At 46.6% G+C, this 22,638-nt stretch overlaps 1 long non-coding RNA gene across 1 annotated transcript; it reads right to left on the bottom strand.

Moving 5' to 3' along the window:
• Nucleotides 1–2,330: 2,330 nt before the first annotated feature.
• LOC123328610 lies at nt 2,331–13,673 on the bottom strand. The gene is made up of 2 exons (XR_006543540.2): nt 13,452–13,673; nt 2,331–2,650 (listed from the first exon to the last, which is right to left on the bottom strand). It is a non-coding gene; the product is annotated as an uncharacterized LOC123328610 (long non-coding RNA).
• Between the last annotated feature and the right edge of the window lie 8,965 nt (nt 13,674–22,638).

Genomic DNA, 22,638 nt, shown 5'->3' with positions numbered 1-22,638 from the left:
TTTTATACCGTTTTTTAATGAAAATTCCAACCATACAAAAGTAGAGAGAATTTAGTGTTAAGAATTCATGTGACCAAACCCAGATTCAGTTCTTTCCCACTTTTCCCCACTCTTACTTCATCTCTATCCCGACACGCTTCTTTTTTCTAGAATATTTCAAAAACAATCTTAGGCATCAAGTCATTTCATCCATAAATACTTTGGTAAGCATTTCTAACGAGGATTCTTTTTTTTTTTTTTTTACATAATCACAAGCCATTATTTTAACAAAAATAACAAAAATTTCTTAATATTATTAAATCCCAGGCCATTTTAAGAGGCTACTTTTTAGTTAGTCAAATCAAATCCCCCAAAAAAGATCCAAATAAGGTCTTACACGTGGGATTTTGTTGTTTTTGTCCCATTAACCTCTTTTCATCTCTAACAATCACCTCCACTACCATTCTTTGTGCCACTGATTTGTCTTTTTGACATATCAGGAACTGAAGTTCAGAGAGGTTAAGTGACTTACGGAAGGTCACCCAGCTAAGAGCTAGACTTCTTATCTGGGGCTGCCCCCAGAGTCTGTGTTACTACTAGGAGGAGCTTTAGTGCCAGAGGAGTCAGGCAAAGCAGCAGGGAGAATGGTCTGGGCCTGACAAGGAGAAGGTAGATAGAGATGAAAGCGATAGGAGTAACAACACTGTTTTTGCTTTGTGACTGATTCAGTGCTTGCAAGGGGCTGGACATCTACTCAGAGCTCCATGGCACTATTTCATTCAGTCCTAACTACAACCACAGGTAGGTCATACTTAACCCCATTTTACAGATGAGGAAACTGAGGCACAGCTTGGCATATGGGGTTACCCTAAGTCTCACAGCTAGGGGAATAGGTCAAGTCAACCTCAAAGTCTGTGCTCTTCTTGATTGTCACTGAGAGGGGACTTTTCAGAAAACTGAGATTTTGAGGCCTCTGGGTTGGGGAAGAGAATGCTGGCCCGGGAGCCAGACACCTGGGCTCAGGCTCCAGGTCTGCCAGAGACAAGCAATGTGATGCCCAGTAAGCCACACCCACCTCCAGTGTCTTCATCTGCCAAATGGAGTGACCCTAAGAGATGATCCCTGAAGGTGCTTGCCCCTCCCCAGGGGCAGGGTTCTCAGAGGACCTCTTCCCCGGGATGGATGACACAGGCCTGGGGGCAGTGATGCTGGAAAGGAAACCACCCTCCACCTCTCCTTTCATTTCCACATGGCTCGGGCTTGCTTAGATGTTTTCTTGGTGCATCATAGTGCAGATCCTTTCCACGTGTGTGGAGTGTGCGGTTCTTCCTGCAGTCCCCATGACCTTCCCTGGAGGGTGGGGTCTGCCTGCCTCTTCCTTTGGAATTCCCCTCGAGCCTCTGTGGCACCTGGAGTACCCTCAGAAAGGATGTGGCGAGGGTGACTGTTTTTCTTATGGTTTGAGATGGCTGTCACATGCTTCGATGTCATTCTCGTTGAAGAATCATTCTGAATCACAGGATCAGACAAATAAGTCATTGGCTCAGAGGCTGAAGCCAGAGTAGTTGCCAGAGGCAGGTTCATGGGGTCTAGAGTGTGATGCAGTGCCCCAGATGCCAGGGCAAAGCCCACTGGGCCTGGCCACACGCCATGGAAAGGCCGTAGAGCATCAGGATCTTGCCACTCAGGGCTGGAAGCCCTCTAGACACCTTACTTCTGTCCCCAGATCCAGATGACCATGTGGGCAGCTACAAGGCCTCTCAGGAGTAGGCGATGTTTAGAGAAAGGGCTGCCCCAGGGAACACGGGGAGCCAATAAGGTCTGAATGGATCTCTACATAAATGATCCTGAACTCAAGTATCAAAAGTGCTTTATAAACAGTGAGCTACAATAAACCCTGACTATAAGGTCCTGAGATTTCAGAGCAACAAGTTAAGAGACTGCCAGGCACTAACAGATCTGGGTTCAAGTTTAGGCTTCTCTTCATATCAGTTCTGTTATTTTGAGCAGGTTATTTAACCTCTGTGTCTTAGTTATCTCAACTGTAAAATGAGAGTCAGGTAGAGTAGTGGTATCTCTGGGTCTTTTCAGCCTTGAAAGTCTAGGGTTCTAGGTGATTGCTTCCAACACTCGACCCCTTGCTGAAAATTCATGGTGAGAGAAGGGACTCCATTTGCCCAGGCATATGGCACATACCTGGCAAGTGACAGACATTCAGCAAATGTTGTTGTTAATATTTTCTGTCAGGGGACTAACACTGGCTGTCATTTACTGAACAGTGACTATGGATGACCCCCATGGTCTATGTGTTATCTATTGCTGCACAACTTATTTTCACAAAACTTAGCAACTTAAAACAATAATAAACATTTATTTTTTTCACACACTTTATGTGGGTCAGGAATCAAGAGCAGCTCTTTGTTAACTTATGAAGTCAATACTATTATCTCAGTGATTCCAGTTCAGTGTCTCTAGTGAGGATGTTGGTGCTGGGAGTATAGTTCGGTTTATCTTAAGGCTTGGCTGGAGCCGGAGGAGCCACTTCCAAGACGGCTCATTCACATGGTTGACAAGCTGGTGGATGGCCTTAGTTCCCCAGCAAGTGCACCTCTCCACAGGGCTGCTTGAGCATCCTCATGGCGTGGTGGGTGACTTCCCCAGGGAGAGTGATCTGAAAGAGCAAGACAGAGGCTGCCACGGGCAAAGTCCATTGACGATTCCCAGAAGGTACAAACAGAATCTGGGTAATAAAAAGGCTAACCTTTTTATCCCCTTTGAGTTTACCTGGGTTTCACTTTCTTCTAGGGTACCACGTGCAGAGGCCTTGCAGCTGGCACTTCAGACCAGAGTTCCCTGAGAAATGGCTGCACCCGACACTTCAGCGTGGTGGGCCATGTGCAGAAGTGCCGCCCACGACACTGCCATTCAAGATGGCGGTGGCGGGCTGTGTGCAGAGATGCTGCTCCCAGCAATGCAATCTGAAGCCAAGAATGGCACAGCTACGTCTGACCCACAAGAGCTCTGGCCCTAGTCTGTGCTGACGGGAACCCTATAAAGTGACCCTGCTAATGGCCTTTTGAAGAGAGCGTGTACTCCAGAGTGAGAACTAGCACCTCTCTATTCTTTGATTAAAGAATATAGCTTTCATTTGCTTCTGAACCAAGCTCAGCCTTAGAACTCGACCTTGTTCTAATAGCTCAAACAACACTGGGACTGAAAGATCTTTGTCAGGGACCAACTTGAGAGGATCATTAACAACATTCTGGCAACCCGAATGGGACGCAGTGTGTCTTTTTCATCTGCACCTATCCACAAGGCTCCAAATTCTCCCTAGCTCCAGCAAGACAATGGTGGAGGCTTTGGGAGGTTGGCCTGAGAATGTCTGACTCTGACCTTTGAGTTCACTCCGATGGGGTAGGACTGCAGCAGCCCTCGGTCAAAGTCAGTGCAACTTTGCCCAGCAATCTGCTACCAGGTGTGGTGTACACACAGCGTAGCCCTGTGTGTGCAGCTGTACCCCTTGAGAGGATCACACTGTGGCATCGCTGGGGATCAGAGACTGAAGCCCATGCATGTCTGCCTGCTGCCTCAGACTGGCCTCTTCTTGGGACCAGACACCCAGGAATGATGGGGGCCGTGGACAAAAGGGAGCGGCAGCAGTCTTGCCCTCTGTCTCGCCAGGAGCGCTGTCTTCTTGACCCCTGTACAAGGCAGTGTGTTCGCACCAGGAACTTTTGTTCTCCTCACCAACCTCCAGGGATCAGTGGCAACATTCTTCATAGTCACTTTGAGTTTGGTAAAGGAAAGTGACCAGCCCCGTGAGCTAAGAGGTGAGACTAAGGAAAGACCCAGGTAATGAGGATGCCTGACAAAAACAGAATGGGGGCATTTGATCCAAGTTCAGAAAAAGGCTCCCAATGTAGGTAACAACCTGTGACTTGACCTCTTCCGGTCAGTGCTAATTTTTCTGAAATGGGCTGGGGAGCCCTGTGAACCACTCCCCCAAAATAACAGAGATATAGAGGAGGAAAGGTCAGAGGATAAAAAGGCCCAGAGGCAAGCCCACCTACTACTGGCTATTACCCTCCAAAGTCAACTGGTTGGTACAGGAATTTGGACTAACTGCACCCAGAGACACCCAACTCCACTAAGTACCCGGCTCCACCGGGGGTAGCACGCCAGGACACTGGGACCTCATCAGTGCGTGCCATGCATAAACAAGAGGGCCGCTGAAGATCAGCATGCCTTTGTCGCCCCTGAAGAGAGGCAGATTCTGGCCACCACCCTCATAGGTAGATGGTCCAAATAGATGAAGAAAGACAAGTCCAGGGGGCTCCTAAGCTGTCATTCCAACTGACCCCTGAGGAGACCCAGCTGAAATTGCACAGAGGAAGGAAACCTACTGGATTCTTAGTAGATAGCAGTGCCACTTTCTCAGTTCTGAACACCAGATCAGGCGGACCCAGGCACGAGAGATGTAACACGATGACACTTCAGGGAAGCCATTCATAAGCCACTAGAATGTAAATTCGGTGAACATATGCTCATGACTTTCCAAAAGTGAAGGTTGCTCAGTCGTGTCCGACTCTTTGCGACCCCATGGTCTAGAGTCCATGGAATTCGCCAGGCCAGAATACTGGAGTGGGTAGCCTTTCCCTTCTCCAGGGGATCATCCCAACCCAGGGATTGAACCCAGGTCTCGTGCATTGCAGGCAGATTCTTTACCAGCTGAGCCACAAGGGAAGCCCAAGAATACTGGAGTGGGTAGCCTATCCCTTCTCCAGGGGATCTTCCCAACCTGGGAATTGAACAGGGGTCTCCTGCATTGCAGGCAGATTCTTACCAACTGAGCTATCTGGGAAGCTCCATTCCTTCCTATATGTCCCCAAAGGCCTTGTACCCTTGCTCAGAAGAGATATCTTACATGAACTGAGGGTTACTACCCACCTAATGGGAGAGATTGGAGGCAGGAGGAGAAGGGGACGACAGAGGATGAGATGGCTGGATGGCATCACCAACTCCATGCACATGAGTTTGGGTGAACTCCGGGAGTTGGTGAGGGACAGGGAGGCCTGGCATGCTGTGATTCATGGGGTCGCAAAGAGTCAGACACGACTGAGCAACTGAACTGAACTAATGGGAAACAAGTTGGGGACTGGCATTCCCTTAGACAAAGGACACAAGATGACAGTGTTAATGGCTGAGAACAAACCTCCACAGGTAGAGCAAGTCGATCTCCCAGAGTAAATCCCAAGGTCTGAGTTCAGGAACTAGTGGGACGAGCCATAGAAGCCAATCCCATGATAGTCCATCTAAAACCTGGGCATACGTGGCCCCTAGAAAACAGTACCCTCTCTATCAGGAGCTCTTGCTGAGCACTGCCCCTGTCAGACAGGGCCTAATTGACCAGAGCGTCATTAGACCTTGCCAGTCACCTTGTAATACTCTCATTCTCCCTGAAAAGTTCAACAGGGAAAACCAGGTGGTACAGGACCTCAGGGCAGTCAGAGAAGCCACCAAGCCTATATACCAGCAGTCCCTACTCCTTACACATTGCTGGCCACTCTATGGTCCACCAGGGCCTGGTCTTCTGTATTAGACTTAAAAGATGCCTTCTTCTGAGTCCATTGGCCTAGAGTCACAAGAAATTTTGCTTTTGAGTGGCAGGATCCAAACACGCAACAAAAACAACACTGCTGGACATTCCTGCCACAAATGTTCAAAAATCCCCCTATCATATTTGGGAAAACTTTAGCTAAAGACCTAAAAGATCTATGTCTAGAGGAGTGAATCCTTCTCTGGTAGGTAGGCCGCATTCTGACCACCAACCCCACTAAGGAGACCTCTGACAAAAATACCGTAACCGCCCTGAACCACTCAGCCAATAAAGGATATGAGGTGTCCGAGTGTGTGCTCAGTTGCTCAGTTGTGTCCAACTCTTTCAGACCCCATAAGCTGTAGCCTGCCAGGCTCCTCTGTCCATGGGATTTCCCAGGCAAGAATACTGGAGTAGATTGCCATTCTCTTCTCCAGTGTATCTTCCCAACCTAGGGATCGAACCCGCATCTCCTACATCTCCTGCATTGGCAGGTGGATTCTTTACCACTGAGCCACCTGGGAAGCCCCATGAGGTGTCCAAGAAAAAAGGCTCAAAATCACAAACTAGGATGACCTACCTAAGCCTCATTCTCACAAGAGGTCAGAGAAGCCTAACCTGGACAAGCTATTTGTAGCCTTGATCCTCCTAAAACTAGAAGATAGTTTTGATGCTTCCTGGGGATGGCCTGATTTTGCAGCGTCTGGATCCTTGAAAATGAAAGTGAAGTCGCTCAGTCATGTCCGACTCTTTCAGACCCCATGGACTGTAGCCTACGAGGCTCCTCCATCCATGGAATTTTCCAGACAAGAGTAATGGAGTGGGTTGCCATTTGCTTCTCCAGGGGATCTTCCTGACCCGGGGATCAAGCCCAGGTCTCCCACATTGCAGGCAGACGCTTTTACTATCTGAGCCACCAAGGAAGCTCCTATCTGGATCCTTAACTATGGTCTAATAACTCTCTATATGAAAAATTGAAAGGAAAGGTTGATAATCCTTTGGAATTTAGAATGTGGAGGGGTCTTTGAAGAATTTAAAAAAGCAACTACTTCAGGCCCCTGCTCTGGCCCTCCCAGACTTAGTTAAACACTTCCACTTTTATATTCATGAGACATGGGGAATAACCCTTGGGGTATTAGCTCAAAAATTGGGACCTCCTTACCTGGGTGCTTGTTTATTTCTCTAAATAATTAGATAAACCCCCTAAGGGATGGCCTCTTTGCCTATAGGCTGTAGCAGCTACCACAGTTCTGCTAAAAAAAGAAAAAAAAGGCTGAAAAGTTAACATTTGGTCAGCCAGTCACAAGATAAACACCACACTAGGTTTAGGCTTCAGTAAGTTCTCAGGGAACAGAACTCACTCTAGCTATGACAAACCTAGACAGTGTATTAAAAAGCAGAAACATCCCTTTGCTGACAAAGGTCTGCATAGTCAAAGCCATGGTTTTTCTGGTAGTCATGTACAGATGTGAGAGTTGGACCATAGAGAAAGCTGAGCGCCAAAGAATCGATGCTTTTGAACTGTGGTGTTGGAGAAGACTCTTGAGAGTCCCTTGGACTGCAAGGAGATCAAACCAGTCAATCCTAAAGGAAATCAACCCTGTATATTCCCTGGAAGGACTGATGCTGAAGCTGAAGCTCTAATACTTTGGCTACCTAATGTGAAGAGCTGACTCATCGAAAAAGACCCTGATGCGGGGAAAGATTGAGGGCAGGAAGAGAAGGGAACGACAGAGGATGAGACTGTTGGATGGCATCACCGACTCGATGGACATGAGTTTGAGCAAACTCCAGGAGATAGTGAAGGACAGGGAAGCCTGGCGTGCTGCAGCCCATGGGGCTTCAAAGAATCGGACACAACTTAGCAACTGAGCAACAACAACAAGGGAGCAGAATGACTGCCTCCCAGAAGGTTAATTCAAGTTCAGGCTATTCTTTTAGACAACACAGTGGCTACCGAAAAAACCTGTCATGTGCTAAATCCTGCCAGCCTGCTACCCACAGAAATAGGGCCCCTGACACATGGTTATACAATGCCATAGACACAATCTGTAACAGTTGCCCCAACCTAGGAAGTGAGTCTCTCCCAAATGCCGAAGAGGAATGGTTCACAGACAGGAACAGCTTTATGAGAGAGTGAAGAAGCCCGGTGGGCTACACACTAACCTAGACCCAGTCATTGAGGCATGAAGCCTACCCCTAGGGACTTCTGCCCAAAAGGCCCTCACCTAGGCCTTGGAACTTGAGACAGTGAAGATCTTAAAGGCTGATACAGCTTCCAGGTATGCGTATGCCATCCTCTACACACACAGAGCTATTGGGAAGAGCAGAAGTATGTGGAGAATAAATAGGTGACACATGGTTTAAGCATATTGAAACTCATTGAAGTAGTATAGTTCCATAAAAGGTGGCAGTGATTCACTGTAGGGGTCACCAAAGAAGGATGTCAATAAAGAGAAACAGGATCTCCCTGGTGGTCTAATGGGTAGAACTCTCTTGCTCTCAATGCAGGGGGCCTGGGTTCAGTCTCTGGTCAGGGAGCTACATCCCTCATGCCACTGTTAAGAGTTTCCATCCTGTAACTAAGACTCAGCACAGCAAATATATATATATATATATGTTATATATATATGCTGTATATACATGTGTGTGTTATATATATGTTATATATATATGCTGTATATATATATATATGTTATATATATATGTTGTTCAGTTCAGTTTAGTTGCTCAGTCATGTCCGACTCTTTGCGACCCCATGAACCGCAGCACGCCAGGCCTCCCTGTCCATCGCCAACTCCTGGAGTTCAACCAAACCCATGTCCATTGTGTCGGTGATGCCATCCAACCATCTCATCCTCTGTTTTCCCCTTCTCCTCCTGCCCTCAATCCTGCCTAGCATCAGGGTCTTTTCAAATGAGTCAGCTCTTCACATCAGATGGCCAAAGTTTTGGAGTTTCAGCTTCAGCATCAGTCCTTCCAATGAACACCCAGGACTGATCTCCTTTAAGATGGACTTGTTGGATCTCCTTGCAGTCCAAGGGACTCTCAAGAGTCTTCTCTAACACCACAGTTCAAAAGCATCAATTCTTCGGTGCTCAGCTTTCTTTATAGTCCAATGCTCACATCTATACATGACCACTGGAAAAACCATAGCCTTGACTAGACAGATCTTTGTTGACAAAGTAATGTCTCTGCTTTTTAATATGCTGTCTAGGTTGGTCATAACTTTCCTTCCAAGGAGCAAGCGTCTTTTAATTTCATGGCTGAAATCACCATCTGCAGTGATTTGGGAGCCCAGAAAAATAAAGTCAGCCACTGTTTCCATTGTTTCCCCATGTATTTGCCATGAAGTGATGGGACCAGATGCCATGATCTCCATTTTCTGAATGTTGAGCTCTAAGCCAATTTTTTCACTCTCCTCTTTCACTTTCATCAAGAGGCTTTTTAGTTTTTCTTCACTTTCTGCCATAAGGGTGGTGTCATCTGCATATCTGAGGTTATTGATATTTCTCCTGGCAATCTTGACTCCAGCTTGTGCTTCCTCCAGCCCAGCATTTCTCATGATGTACTCTGCATATAAGTTAAATAAGCAGGGAGACAATATGCAGCCTTGATGTACTCTTTTTCCTATTTGGAACAAGTCTGTTGTTCCATGTCCAGTTCTAACTGTTGCTTCCTGACCTGCATACAGGTTTCTCAAGAGGCAGGTCATATGCTGTGTGTGTGTATATATATTTTATATATATATATATATATATAACAGGGAAACCTGGCATGCTGCAATCCATGGGGTCACAAAGGCTTGGACACCATTTAGTGACTAAACATACACAAATATATATTAATATATAAAGATAAACAACAAGACAGACACAAATGCCAAGAACCGGTAACTTGGGAATTACCCCTCATACCTTCAGATCCACCCAATTATTTCCCAATATGCACAAAGGAAGAATTTGACAAAGTGGCATGAGTGGCTAGTCAATGAATGTGCAGCTTGTCAAGCCATCAGGGAGTCTCATCAAGGAACTCACCGCGGGAGAGAAGCCCTTTACTGAGCTGAAGTCATGGTACCCCATGGCACAAAAAGTAAAATCAGTCAGCTAGTTGAGACATGCCCCACTTGCCCAATAAACTTCAACAGCAGATCCTGCAGAGGCCCCCAGATAAGACTCATTCAGACCAGAAGAACATATCCTGGGGAAGACTGGCAGATTACTTTCACTGTCATGCCAAGAGGACTGGGCAACTTCAGCTATCTCTTTGGTGCTAGTACACATATATTCTGGGTGGACAGAAGCATGCTCTGATAGAACTGAAATGGCAGCTGAAGTGGCTAACACATTACTAGTAGAAATAATCCCTAGGTTCAGGTTCCCAGAATCCCTACAAAACAATAATAGTCCAGCATTTGTGTCTCAAGTGATGAAGAGAATAACCAGTTTATGTCTTGGGCTTTGCAATAAGCCTGAAGACCCCAGTGACCAGGAAAGTAGCGAGTTCCAAGCAAACCTTGAAATGGGCCTTAGCCAAGCTTTGTCAGGGAACTCAAGAAAGCTGAAACAAGTTGCTTCCAATTGTCCTGCTCTGCATGTGATTAGCCCCAAGAGTTAAGTGCATTTGAACTCATGTATGATAGACCCATTCCCCTAGCCCAAGAGAAAGGACACCTCAGCCCCCTTGAAATGGAACAACTCAAGTATGTCCTCCAGGTAGGAGAAACCATGAAAGCTGTCAATGAATATGGTAACCAAGTACTGTGCACACCCACTGACCTGACCCTACAATACCTTCCCGCCAGGAGACTAGGTGTACCTAAAAACCTGGAAAACCAGCAGCCCACAAGAGACCCTGGTTATCATTGCCTTTGCCCCTCCTCCCTGGACACACTTATCTCAGTGCTTGCAAAATGAAGGCCTTTTATTTCCAATTTATACTTCCCATTTTAGGAATTAAAACATGCTCCCTACTATTACTCCATGGTGAACAAATTTCTTCTATAATGTGACCAGAGATATTCAGGAAGGACAGAACCCCACTGATTGTTAGACCTGTCTCGTCCAACTTGAAACAAGAAAGGACCATCAGACGTATTTAAGAGGAACCCCAATAACCAAGGAGGAGACACTAAATAGCACCCTCCTCCCAACTGGTAATAAACTGTAAACAAGTTGAAGGCACAGCTGGTCGCACTTACGGACCAACAGCATCAACAATTATGTAAATCAGGCCATCCAACTCAACGGAGTTGAGTTTGGTACCTGGGTGCCCCAACAGGATCCTGGATATACTCACATGGATGAAAAACTAGAGCTCTGATGCTTCAAGGATTCAAGCAAGTGACACAGGGTCAGTGTGCTTATGAAGAGAATATGTGTTCTTGGGTAAGCCTCCAAACTCAACGAGGGGCTGGGCGTCTGAAATCTTAGAGGTGATACATCACCATAAGTACTGGGACCAGATCCAAACTTCTTTTTTTTAATCTAATTCAGTGGCTGATTTTTTAAAGAATCTGTGTGTGTGTGTGTATGTGTGTCTTGTTTTGTTTGTTTGTTTTCAATTTTGGCTCTGCTGAGTCTTCGTTGCCACACAGGAGCTCTTTGTTTCGGCACTCAGGTTTCTCCAGTTGCAGTATGTGGAATCTTAGTTCTCTGATCAGGGATCGAACCCAGGCCTCTTGCACTGGGAGTGCAGAGTCCTATCCACTAGACCACCAGGGAAGTCTACTACAAATTAGGAGCGCAATGGTTATTGCACTCTTTATGGTGCTGGTGATCCTGACCAGGGGAACCACATATAACACTATCAACAAAAAAACCTTAACAGTCACAGTGTGACAGTGACCAATGAGACTGGCCTCAACTTCAAGCTATTACAAAAATTTAACATGTGAAGTAGGCCAAACCCTTAAATCCCGTACAAAAATCTGTTGGCTCACTGGCCAGTATGGTCCTACAGAACCAAACTGCCCTAGATTATCTATCTGTCAGCTGACCGAGGAGGGGTCTATGCACTAGCCAATTGGTCAAGCTGCCCTCATGTCAATGCAAGTGGCCTGACTGAAGAAAGTGCACACAGGCTACCGAGAAAAGCAATTTGGCAGACCAAGACCAGTGTCATCTGGCTGAACAAATGTGGAGCTGGTGAAACAGGCCCTCCCCAGGGCCACTTGGTGGCTACCTTTCCAGGGCTCCTTAATAACTGTTGTCCTCCTACTGATATTTGAGCCATATATCTTAAATTGTCTGGCATCCTTCGTTTCCAAAGGTTAAAATCTATAAAACTTTCAGTGGTGGTCACTTAGGCACATGAACAATCATGGCTAAGGCTTGATGACAATATAAAGCAACTGGGGAGTTCTGCTCCTCTATCGAGGTTATGATGATGCCCAAACTCAGCAAGAAGCAGCTGCAGAAGTAGGACCTCTTTGACCCTCGGTGCCCCTCAAGAATGAGGAGCAAGATAGCAGAAGACAGAAGAGGGACTTGTCACCAGCAAAACCCATGAACAATTCCCAGGGAATAAAAATAGAATCTGATGAATAAAATAAACTCTGCGACTTCCCTGGTGGTCCAGTGGTCCATCTTCCAGTGCAGGGGGTGCAGGTTCGATCCCTGGTCAGGGAGCTAGGATCAGGCATGCCTTGGCAGCCAAGAAACCAAAACATAAAACAGAAGAAATATTGTAACAAATTCAAGAAAGACTTTAAAAATGGCCCACATCAAAACAATCTTTAAAAAAATAAAGTCTACCCTTTGTTTTTTCCTTTGTGCAGTTAGTGCCCTTAGTGTAGTTTTACTTGCTCACAGGACGTCACCTGCAAAGGCCTTGCACTCGAGGTTTCAGACCAGAGTTCCTAGTGGGGAATGGCAGCGCCAGCACCTCCGCTCTGCAGGGCTGTGTGCAGAAGCACCGTGCATGACACTCAGTCCATGCAGTGCGCAGAGATGCTGTACCCAGCTCCGCGACCTGGAGCTCCTCCCCACCCGCAAGACCTCCACCCTGCCCCCCACCGAGAAGATTCCCATAAAGCAGCCCCGCCCGTGGCTTTTGCAGGAGCTGGCACCTCTCCATTCTTTGATCAAAGAGTAAAGCTTTCCTTTGCTTCTGAACTGATCTTGGTCTCATTCTGTTGGTTGAACAACACCGAACAGACAGACTCATGCTGGGAACCACATTGGGAGGGTCTGTAAAAGTGGTAATATCTTTATCTCACCCTATCATTTCCCTTGTATTCTATTGGTCACATAGATCAACCCTGATACAGTGTGGGGAGGAGAGGGCCTGTGTACTGGGAGGCAAGAATTATTGAGGACTATCTTGGAGGCTGAATATCACAGTCTGTTCCTAATGTTTTGCTTTCTTTTTCGTTTTTTAAAATGTATTTATTATCTTGACTGTGCTGGGTCTTCGTTGCTGTGGGTGTGCTTCCTGTATCCTGTAGCTGCAGCAAGCAGGCCTATTCTCTGGTTGCGGTGCGTGAGCTTTTCATTGTGGTGGCCTCTCTTGTTGCAGATCCCAGGCTCCAGGGCACGTGGTCTTCAGTAGTTGCGGCTCATGGGCTTAGTTGCCCTGCAGCATGTGGAATCTTCCGGGACCAGGAATCGAACTCACGTTCCTTGCATCGGCAGGTGGATTCTTATCCACTGGACCACCAGGGAAGTCCTCTGCTAAGTGTTTTAAAGCTATTCATTAATCTATTACTTCATGAAGTTGATACTGTTATCATCTCCATTTTACAGATAAAGAAATTGAGTCACAGAGAAATGAGGAAAGTTGCCTAAGGTTACACATCTAGGAAATAGTCTGGAGCAATTGCTACGGACTTAATGTCTGTGTCTGCCTGAAATTCATATGTTGAAGCTCTTACCCGCAATGTGATGGTATTTAGAGACGAGGTCTTTGGAAGGTAACTAGGGTGAGATAAGGTCATGAGTTGGAGTCCTAGTCCAATGGGATCAGTGTCCTTAGACACAGGAGAGCTTGCTTCCTCTCTCTCTTCATGCACACACATGAGGAAAGGCCAGGCCAGCACACAGCAAGGTGGTAGCCGTCAACAAGGCAAGAAAAGAAACCTCAGAATGAAACCTACCTCGCCAGCACCTCAATCTGTAACTTCCCAACCTCCAGAACTGTGAGAAATAAACTTCTGCTGTTTAAGCCACCCAACCTGTGGTATTTTGTTATGGCACCTCGAGAAGACTAAGACAGGCCTTGAACTCATAGTTCAGGATTTGGACTCGGAGCTTTAAGCTGCTTTAGCCCCTGTTCTTAAACTTTGCCTCCTTCTGCTGCTGCTGCTGCTGCTGCTGCTGCTGCTAAGTCGCTTCAGTCGTGTCTGACTCTCTGCGACCCCATAGACGGCAGCCCACCAGTCCCCACCATCCCTGGGATTCTCCAGGCAAGAACACTGGAGTGGGTTGCCATTTCCTCCTCCAATGCATGAAAGTGAAAAGTGAAAGTGAAGTCGCCCAGTCGTGTCCAACTCTTAGCGACCCCATGGACTGCAGCCTACCAGGCTCCTCCATCCATGGGATTTTCCAGGCAAGAGTACTGGAGTGGGGTGCCATTGCCTTCTCCATTGCCTCCCTCTACTGCCCCATTAAAACTGGTCTTGACTCGCCCTGACCCCTGTCTGCCCCCTGGGCTGTGCAGAGAGACTCTCTTCTCTGATAGAGGGGCTGGAATAGCACTGAGAAGATCTGGGAAGGAGCTGGAGGAAGCCTCATGACAGACTCAAGGCCCAGGCTCAGTGCTGACCCTGGTGCTCTAGTCCTAATACCCCAGAGAGTCTCGGGGGCCAGCTCTGCCCACCCCACTCGGCCTGCTGCTCCCCACCCCCACCAGCTTGAACCTAGGGTTTGCCACACACACCCTCGGGTGATCCAGATCGTAAACAGTAAGCGGGCGGAAAACAAACTATATTTAAACCTGCAGTTGCTCCATAAACAAAAGCTTAAGAGACAAGTGATGATTGGGAGAAAACAGTAGAAACACACTTAAAGACCAAGTGTCAATATCTATAAAATGTTAATATTCTGAAATAAACAAAGGCTACCAAAAAAAAAAAGCAATTTACAAAAGAATAAAAGCCAATGTCCCCTCCTCTCCCAAGCCAAATCAAAACAAGGCCCTGTTTCTAAAAATGGTTTTAATTTCGAAAATCTCGTTAAAACTACAATAAAATCTGATGTTTCCTCTGATATTCAGCCTCCAAGATAGTCCTCAATAACTCTTGCCTCCCAGTACACAGACCCTCTCCTCCCCGCACTGTATCAGGGTTGATCTATGTGACCAGTAGAATACAAGGGAAATGGTAGTGTGAGATGTCTGAGTCTAGCTCATCAAAAATATTTAAGATTAATAGTATCCAAGGTTGGTGAAGGTCGAGGGCAATCTACATTCCCACTACTCTTGACCTTGGGGGAGGGGGTGCAATATTTATACATGTATTCAGCAGTTGTAATCTAAGGAATCTATTTTATAAAAAACTAGAAAAATGATGTCTGAAAGTTATAGTTAGCTCTTAATAAATAGGTATAGATACTCAAATCTATAGATCTATTTAAATACAAGGATATTTTCTGCAGTATTGTTTGTAGCAGCAAAATCTTGGAAACAACCCCAATGTCTGTCAATGGAACAAATAAATAAATTGTTATGTGGTTGCTTAGTGAATGTGTGTGTGTATGTGTGTGTGTGTGTGTGTGTGCGCGCGCGCGTGCGCGCTCACTTGTGTCCAACTCTTTGTGACCAATGGACTGTAGCCTGCCAGGCTCCTCTGTCCATGGGATTTTATGGGCAGGAATACTGCAGTGGGTTGCCATTTCCTCCTCCAGGAGATCTTCCCCACCCAGGGATTGGACACTTGTCTCCTGTGACTCCTGTGTCGGCAGGTGGATTCTTTACCACTGAGCCACCTGGGAAGCACCTGCTTGGTGGAGAGTATGCAGCAATGAGAATGAACACACATTGTCACATTCAAAGACACAGATGAATCTCATAAAGAATGGTGAACAAAAGAGAACATACTGTGTGATTCTATCTTCATAAAGTTCGAAACAGCCCGAACTAATTTCAGCTTTTAAGAGTCACGGGACTTTTCTGGTGGTCCAGTGGCTAAGACTTTGCATTCCCAATGTTAAGGGGCCTGGGTTCAATCCCTGGTCAAGGAATTAGATCCCACAGGCCGTAACTAAGACCTGGCACAGCCAAATAAATAAATAAGTAAAATTAATTAATAAAAATGTCAGGATAGTGTTGCCCTCAGTGGGTAGGATTAAAACTCAAGGACCTGGGGCTCCTTATTGAGGCCTCTAATGGGATCCATCAGGAAATCAGAGCTACAGCTGTGTGAGCTGGGCTCTCACCTCAGTCAGAGCTGGGCCCTGGCCAAGAGGTCAGAGGGGACTTAGGATCAGGGTTTCTGGAAGCACTGTGAGACCCCAGGACCCCCAGGTCAAGGCCTGGGGAGTGCATTTTAAGGACCCTCTGGGTAGGAGGAGGACAAGAGAACTGCCCTCATGGGCCCCACTGGTGGTGGGAAAAGGGGGGAAACGGAGGGGGTCCCAGCCCTACCCAGGGACCCCACTTAATCAACACAGCCCTGAGAGGTAGGCATGACTGTTTTCATTTCTAAATCAGATGGTGAGGTATTAAGTACCTTGCCCAAGGTTGCCCAGGTAGTAAATGGAACAGCTGGGCCTTGAACCCAAATCTGTCTGAAACTCAAGAAGTGCTCTGTCCTAGGCTGCAGAGGAAGGGGATGAAGACAGCAGGAAGGAACAGCCTGCCCTTGACAAAGACTTAGTAACCCACCCCGGCAGGTAGTTGCAGGGCTCAGAGCCTCCAGAGCCCCCCCACCTACCAGGAATCACAAAATCAGGTTCTGCCCAGTGTCTGCAGCCATGCCACCCATCTGGGGTCATGGCTCAACCACTAAACCTGGCCCCAGGGGCCGCTCTGTTAACTCAGCACTGACAACTCTGCTGGCAGCCCGGAGGCTGGCACCATCCAAAACAGATCCCGGGAGGGAGAGCCTGCTCAGTCCCCTGCTCCTCTGCACACAGACACCGCCTCACACCCCAACTCCCTCTACCCCTCCTTTCCTTGTCCCCTGCTCCTGGGTCCTGAGGCCCTCCGACTGTTGTCTATTGGGAAGAAACAAAGGATGGGGCCATGGGGGCTAGAACAGTCTGGGTCCTAGATTCAAGTCCTTGAAGTTTGAGCCAGATGCGACCTGGATGATTGTCCTAAGCAGCTTAAGAGAAGCTAATTTACTCAATGTTACTGAAGGTGGAGGCAGGAGTTAGGGGTTGGGAGCCTACTTTGTACCAGTTTTATTCAGTTCTTACAGCTGTGAGAGGTGAGTATTTGTGTCTCCATGTTACAGATAAAGTAACTGAGGTTCGGAGGGGAAGTTACTTGCCCAAAGTCACCCACAGCTTGGAGTCTGGAACCAAGGAAGACCTAGAGTTTGAGCCTAACCCTGCTACTTACTGGCTGTGTGGTCTTGGGGAAGTTACTTTACCTCTCTGAGCCTCTATTCCCTCATTTACAAAGATGATATTAAATATCTATAAAAATGAAACAGAAGTCGCTTGGTCATGTCCAACTTTTTGCAACCCCATGGACTGTAGCCTGCCAGGCTCCTCTTCCATGGGATTCCCCAGGCAAGAATACTGGAGTGGGTTACCTTTCCCTTCTCCAGGGATCCTTCAGGCCCAGGGATCGAACCTGGGTCTCCTGCATTGCAGGCAGACTACTGTCTGAGCCACCAGGGAAGCCCACTAAATTTATATCTAACTTATTATTCTGAGGATTTGAAAAAGGTAGTGTTAACACTCTTAGCATGAGGGAATTCCCTGGCAGTCCAGTAGGTAGGACTCAGTGCTCGCACTGCCATGTGTCTGATCCCTGGTCAGGGAACTAAGATCCCACAAGCGGCGCAGCAAAACAAGCAAACAAAAACCCCAGCAAACGCCTAGCATGGTGTCTGGCACAGAGAAGGTCCTCAGTCAGTTTTCTTATGATTAATTTAATTATCTGACCAATGAGAGGGTTCACTCCCAGGAGCAGTGAGGCCAGGGGAAGTTTTTAATCTTCCCAGATCAATCCAAGAGGTCTTCCTGAGAGAAGCAACACCTGTCACATTTTTAACTCAAGACTATGAGCTCACTCTGTGTTTGTGTGTGTGTGTGTGTGTGTGTGGTTGAGGTGGGGCTGGAGCAGTGGGTATTTGGTAGAAGGCAGCACCACGCGGGGAGCAGGGGAGAGTTGCATCAGTCTGCTGTCGGGGGTCAGATCAGGTCTAAACACGGGCAGACCTCCAGGACTCATTCTCGGAGGAGGTCCCAACAGCCTGCTATGGCACCTTGGATGATAAACAGGTTGTCACCCTCCGAGCCCCAAGTGAACTTGATAAATCCTTGGCAAAGCTGAGAAGAGGCCCGTCTATAAATACTCCATGACTCAGGCACAGTGTCCTGTTGAAAGGACTGCTGGTGTTTATGGTTCTGCTGCTCTGTGGACGCATTCCAGCTCATGGACGAAGGTCTGGGCCACCCTGAGGTCTCAGACCACCCAGTCTGCTCTGCTGGGGCAAGTCTGAGGCCCGGGCCTGGCTCACCAACCAATGCCCGGCTTAGAGTCCAGTCCATCGTGACAGTGAAAAAATCTTTCATCTCTCCAGGTCTCCTGTCATCCAGGAAATGAAACACGTTGGCTCCCCATACTTTTGCAGATGGGCTATAAGGCAGGGTTGCCTACTGGTTGGGCACACAGGTTTGTTTTCTTTTGGGGTTTTTGGATGCTGGAAAAACATGGACTCAAGGCCCAATTTCATGCTTTAACTAGCAATGTGACTTTAAGTCAGTCACTTCACTTTTCTGAATCTTGGTTTCCTGGACTATAAAATTGGAACAATAATGGAAATTCCTTTGCAGGATTGTCATGAGGATGAAAAGACAATCTGTAATGCACTTAGCACAGTAACCAGCATAGAGTAAATCTTCAGTTAATGACAGACACTAAGATTACAAAGTAAGCTGTTTAAAATATTTTGAGGGACTTCCCTGGTGGTCCAGTGGCTAAGACTCTCCACTCGCAATGCAGGGGCCCTGGGTTCCATCCCTGGTCAGGGAACTAGATCGCACATGCCATAACTAAAGAGCCCAAATGCTGCCATGAAGATCAAAGATCCCATACTCCCATGTGCTGCGAAGACCCAGGGAATAACTAACTATATATTTTAAAAATTTTGAAAATGGAGTACTTTAGGATTTGGTTCTTCCAGACAGATCTTCAGGGAGTCACTAGACGGCCCAGATCTTCACCACCTCTCTGCTTTGTAATTGTGACAAGCCAAGGTATGAAGAAAACAAAGCGGTTTCCAAGATTGGTAGGGAAAGGGCCGGGGCTGTCATTCATTCAACATCTACTGTGTCAGATGCTGTCACTAACATCATCATCTCACAGGACTCCCCAGCCAACAGCAAGGTGTAACTCCCAGAAGACCAAGGTCCCGTGAACCTCAACGGATGGCAGAGCTGGCACCTGCACCCTGGCCTATGTCCTGCCAAAGTCCTTGCTGTGTGTGACCCACCCCACCACACAGCCTGGCTGCCTCCATGGTCTAGAACGGTGGTCACAGAAGAGGTGGAAGCCAGAGAACGAGGAAGAGTCAAGAGTTTGGCTTGAGTCTGGGAGAACTTAGAGAACTGGAAACACAACTGGAGATAGGCAGCTGACTGGGGAAGACACACAACTTTAGGGCCACTGCTTTCTGAGGTCAACCAGTGGAGAGATGGGAAAGTACAGCTGAAGTCAGAGGAAAGATCAGCCTGGGATGGAGAGGAAGGTTCTTTGCTCAAGACTGTCTGAAATAGCTTCTGAACTTACAACCCCCACAAGACCCTCTTCTTCATGGCTTTGAGGGCCCTTTCTGAAGACCCACCTCAGGGCCTTTGCATGTGCTGTGTGCTCTGCCTAAAATAATCCCTCCCCTTTCTCAGCTGAGATGTTACCTGTCCAAAGAGGCCTTCATGAACCATTCTATTTAAATAGGTCCCCATCCTATTACTCCTGGATTCAGCACCTGTTCTTTCCTAAAATTTATCACAATCTGTAATTGTTTTACTCAATTTCCTTGTCAATTTTGTCCCCACCTCCACCCAATAAAGTGTCTGTTCCGTGAGTACAGGGATTGGATGTGCTTCTTCACTGGTGTATCCACAATCCCTGGCATATAGTAGGAGCCTAGAGAGCATTTGTGGAATGAATGAAAGATCCAGCCCTAATCTCCTGATTTCCCCCTTTTTCTGATTCTCCACTCCTTTGAGAGGGGTTTCCCACTATTTCCCCAACATACCCACCTCACGCTCCCCACTTCTATGTCTTCACTTGAAGGGTCCTCACTCTTCTGTCCATCAAACCCTGTCCAGGGCTTGGCTCCTCTTGGACCTCCTTTGGGAAGTCCACTGACCCCTGGATCCAGGGCCCTGGGAAGTGAACCACAAGCGCACACTTGAAGTGAATGGTGGCCCTACTTGAAGCATCACTATGTATGTGATCTTGCACAAGTAACTTTAGAGTGTTCATTCTATCCTTGGGATTGTACCTAAGGGAAATAATGCAGAAGCAGAGAAAAGTCCTACATGCCAAAGGTATACTTTGAAACATTTAAAATAGAAGGGAACTTTTTATTTTTAAAAAGCACATTTAAATTTTTATTTTTATTTATTTATTTATTAATATTTGGCTGCACCAGGTCTTATTTTGGCACACGGCATCTTCAGTCTTTGTTGTAGCCTGGGGGATCATTTTAGTTGCGGTATGTGAACTCTTAGTTGCAGCACATGGAGTCCAGTTCCCTGACCAGGGATGGACACCGGGCCCCCTGCACTGGGAGTTCAGAGTCTTAGCCACTGGACCACCAGGGAAGTCCTGGAGAAAAATTTTAAACAATAATGTTCAGTATAATAATAATAAAAGCTACTTTTTATTGAGTGCTTGAACAAGCCAGGTAGCGAGTAGGACATTAAGAGCTGTGGTTAAGAGCATAGGTTTCACAGCTTCAAGAGCCTCACCACTTCCTCTCTGTGATTTTTTTTTTTTCTCTCTGTGATCTTGAACCAGTGGCTTTACCTCTTTGAGCCTCAGTTTCCCCCTCTGTAAGATGGAGACGATAAAGATCCCTATTCCTAGGGCTTTTGTTGTTATTGTTGTTAAGTAAATGTTTTATTGACTATAATCCAAATACGGAAAAGCTACAAATAAGTGTACTACTGCTGCTGCTGCTAAGTCGCTTCAGTCGTATCCGACTGTGCGACCCCATAGACGGCAGCCCACCAGGCTCCCCCGCCTCCGGGATTCTCCAGGCAAGAACACTGGAGTGGGTTGCCATTTCCTTCTCCAATGCATGAAAGTGAAAAGTGAGAGTGAAGTCTCTCAGTCGTGTCCGACTCCTAGCAACCCCATGGACTGCAGCCTACCAGGCTCCTCCATCCAGGCAAGAGTACTGGAGTGGGGTGCCATTGCCTTCTCCGAAATAAGTGTACAGCTGAGTGAATTGTCACCAAATAAGCAGGGCTGTGTAACCAGCAGTAGGGCAGCTTTGAGGATTGCATGAACCAACACCCGAAAGTACCAGAGCACTGGTAACAGCTGGCTAACGATGCCTGCTCTGATTTCATGGGCATCTTGCTAAGTACTTTCTTTATGTGCATTATTTTTATTCAGTCTTCACAATAACTCTATGAGGTAGGCACTAATATTACCCTCATTTCAAATAAGGAAATCTAGATTCAGAGAAGTTAAATATCCTGGCCAGTGTCACAAAGTTAGTAAATGGCACAGGTTAAGTGAGGAACCCAAGTCTTTTGCCAAAACCTTCCTCCCAAAACCCCTGATACACTGATTTCCTGAGACATCTGTCGCAGCATCAACTAATTAAGGAAACAAAATAGAAAATCAATGACCGACTTGAAAAACTACGGTCTTCTGAACTGAGTCGATTAAATAAATATTTATTGAATAACTACTATGTTCCAGGCACTGTTGTAAGCACTAGAGATACAGATCAAGCAGGATAGAAAAGTTCCCTGTCCTCATGGAATTTATATTCTGGTGAGAGAAGACAGACGCAGATGTAAATAAAGAATTTCTGATAGTATAAGTGCTATCAAGAAAATAAAACAGGATAATAAGATGGAGTGAGTGAGTGAAAGTCGCTCAGTTGTGTCTGACTCTTTGCGACCCCATGGACTTACACTGCCCATGGAATTCTCCAGAACAGAATACTGGAGTGGGTAGCCTTTCCCTTCTCCAGGGGATCTTCCCAACTTGTGAAGCTTTAGATAAGGTGTTCAAGGAAGACCCCAAAGAGGGGACCTGAATGGTGTGGAGGAGCCGCCACATGGCGACCCCAGGGAAGTTCAATCCGGAGGCTCCACGAGCTTGGCGTGTTTAAGGAACAGATAGAATAGGAGGCAACCATTCTAAAATATCATTTTGAAAACTAAAACCTGAAGCAAGTAAAATTTTTAAAGTACAAGATACACTAAGATGCTATCTTGTCCCAACCTTTCCTAGATAGACAGAATTCTCAGAAAAGTGAAATGGTTGATTTATTGAGGTGTGATTATGGGTGTTTTTGTTTTTTTTTTTTTTTTTTTTTTTAACATTTTCTGTTTTGGAAATATCTTCTGTCTCTGATGTTGTCATATTATGGTTTCTGCAATTTTTTTAAGTCAAGGAAAAAAAAAAGGGAACATTCTAGGAGTCTCACACAGAGACTCCTAGAACTGAGTCAACTAAAAAAATATCTATTGAAAAAAAATCTGTTGAATAGCTAAGTCAGTTGTCTGGTTACTGTGAAGATTACACACGTGAGATGGACATATCTTCTTCATGAACATGCTGTGCCATCTCCAGCCGGTCACACTCCTTCTCCAGACCACAATATAGAACAGGGAGGATGCCACACTGCCTGGAACACCGACCAAAAGTGAGATCCCTCATAGAAGACGACACTGGCAAAGTCAAGCCTTCCTGCTGCT

Source organism: Bubalus bubalis, chromosome 2 (assembly GCF_019923935.1).
Source record: "Bubalus bubalis isolate 160015118507 breed Murrah chromosome 2, NDDB_SH_1, whole genome shotgun sequence".
NCBI lineage: Eukaryota > Metazoa > Chordata > Mammalia > Artiodactyla > Bovidae > Bubalus > Bubalus bubalis.
The sequence above is the reverse complement of the archived record's forward strand: the minus strand, read 5'-3'. Positions and strand labels throughout refer to the sequence as shown.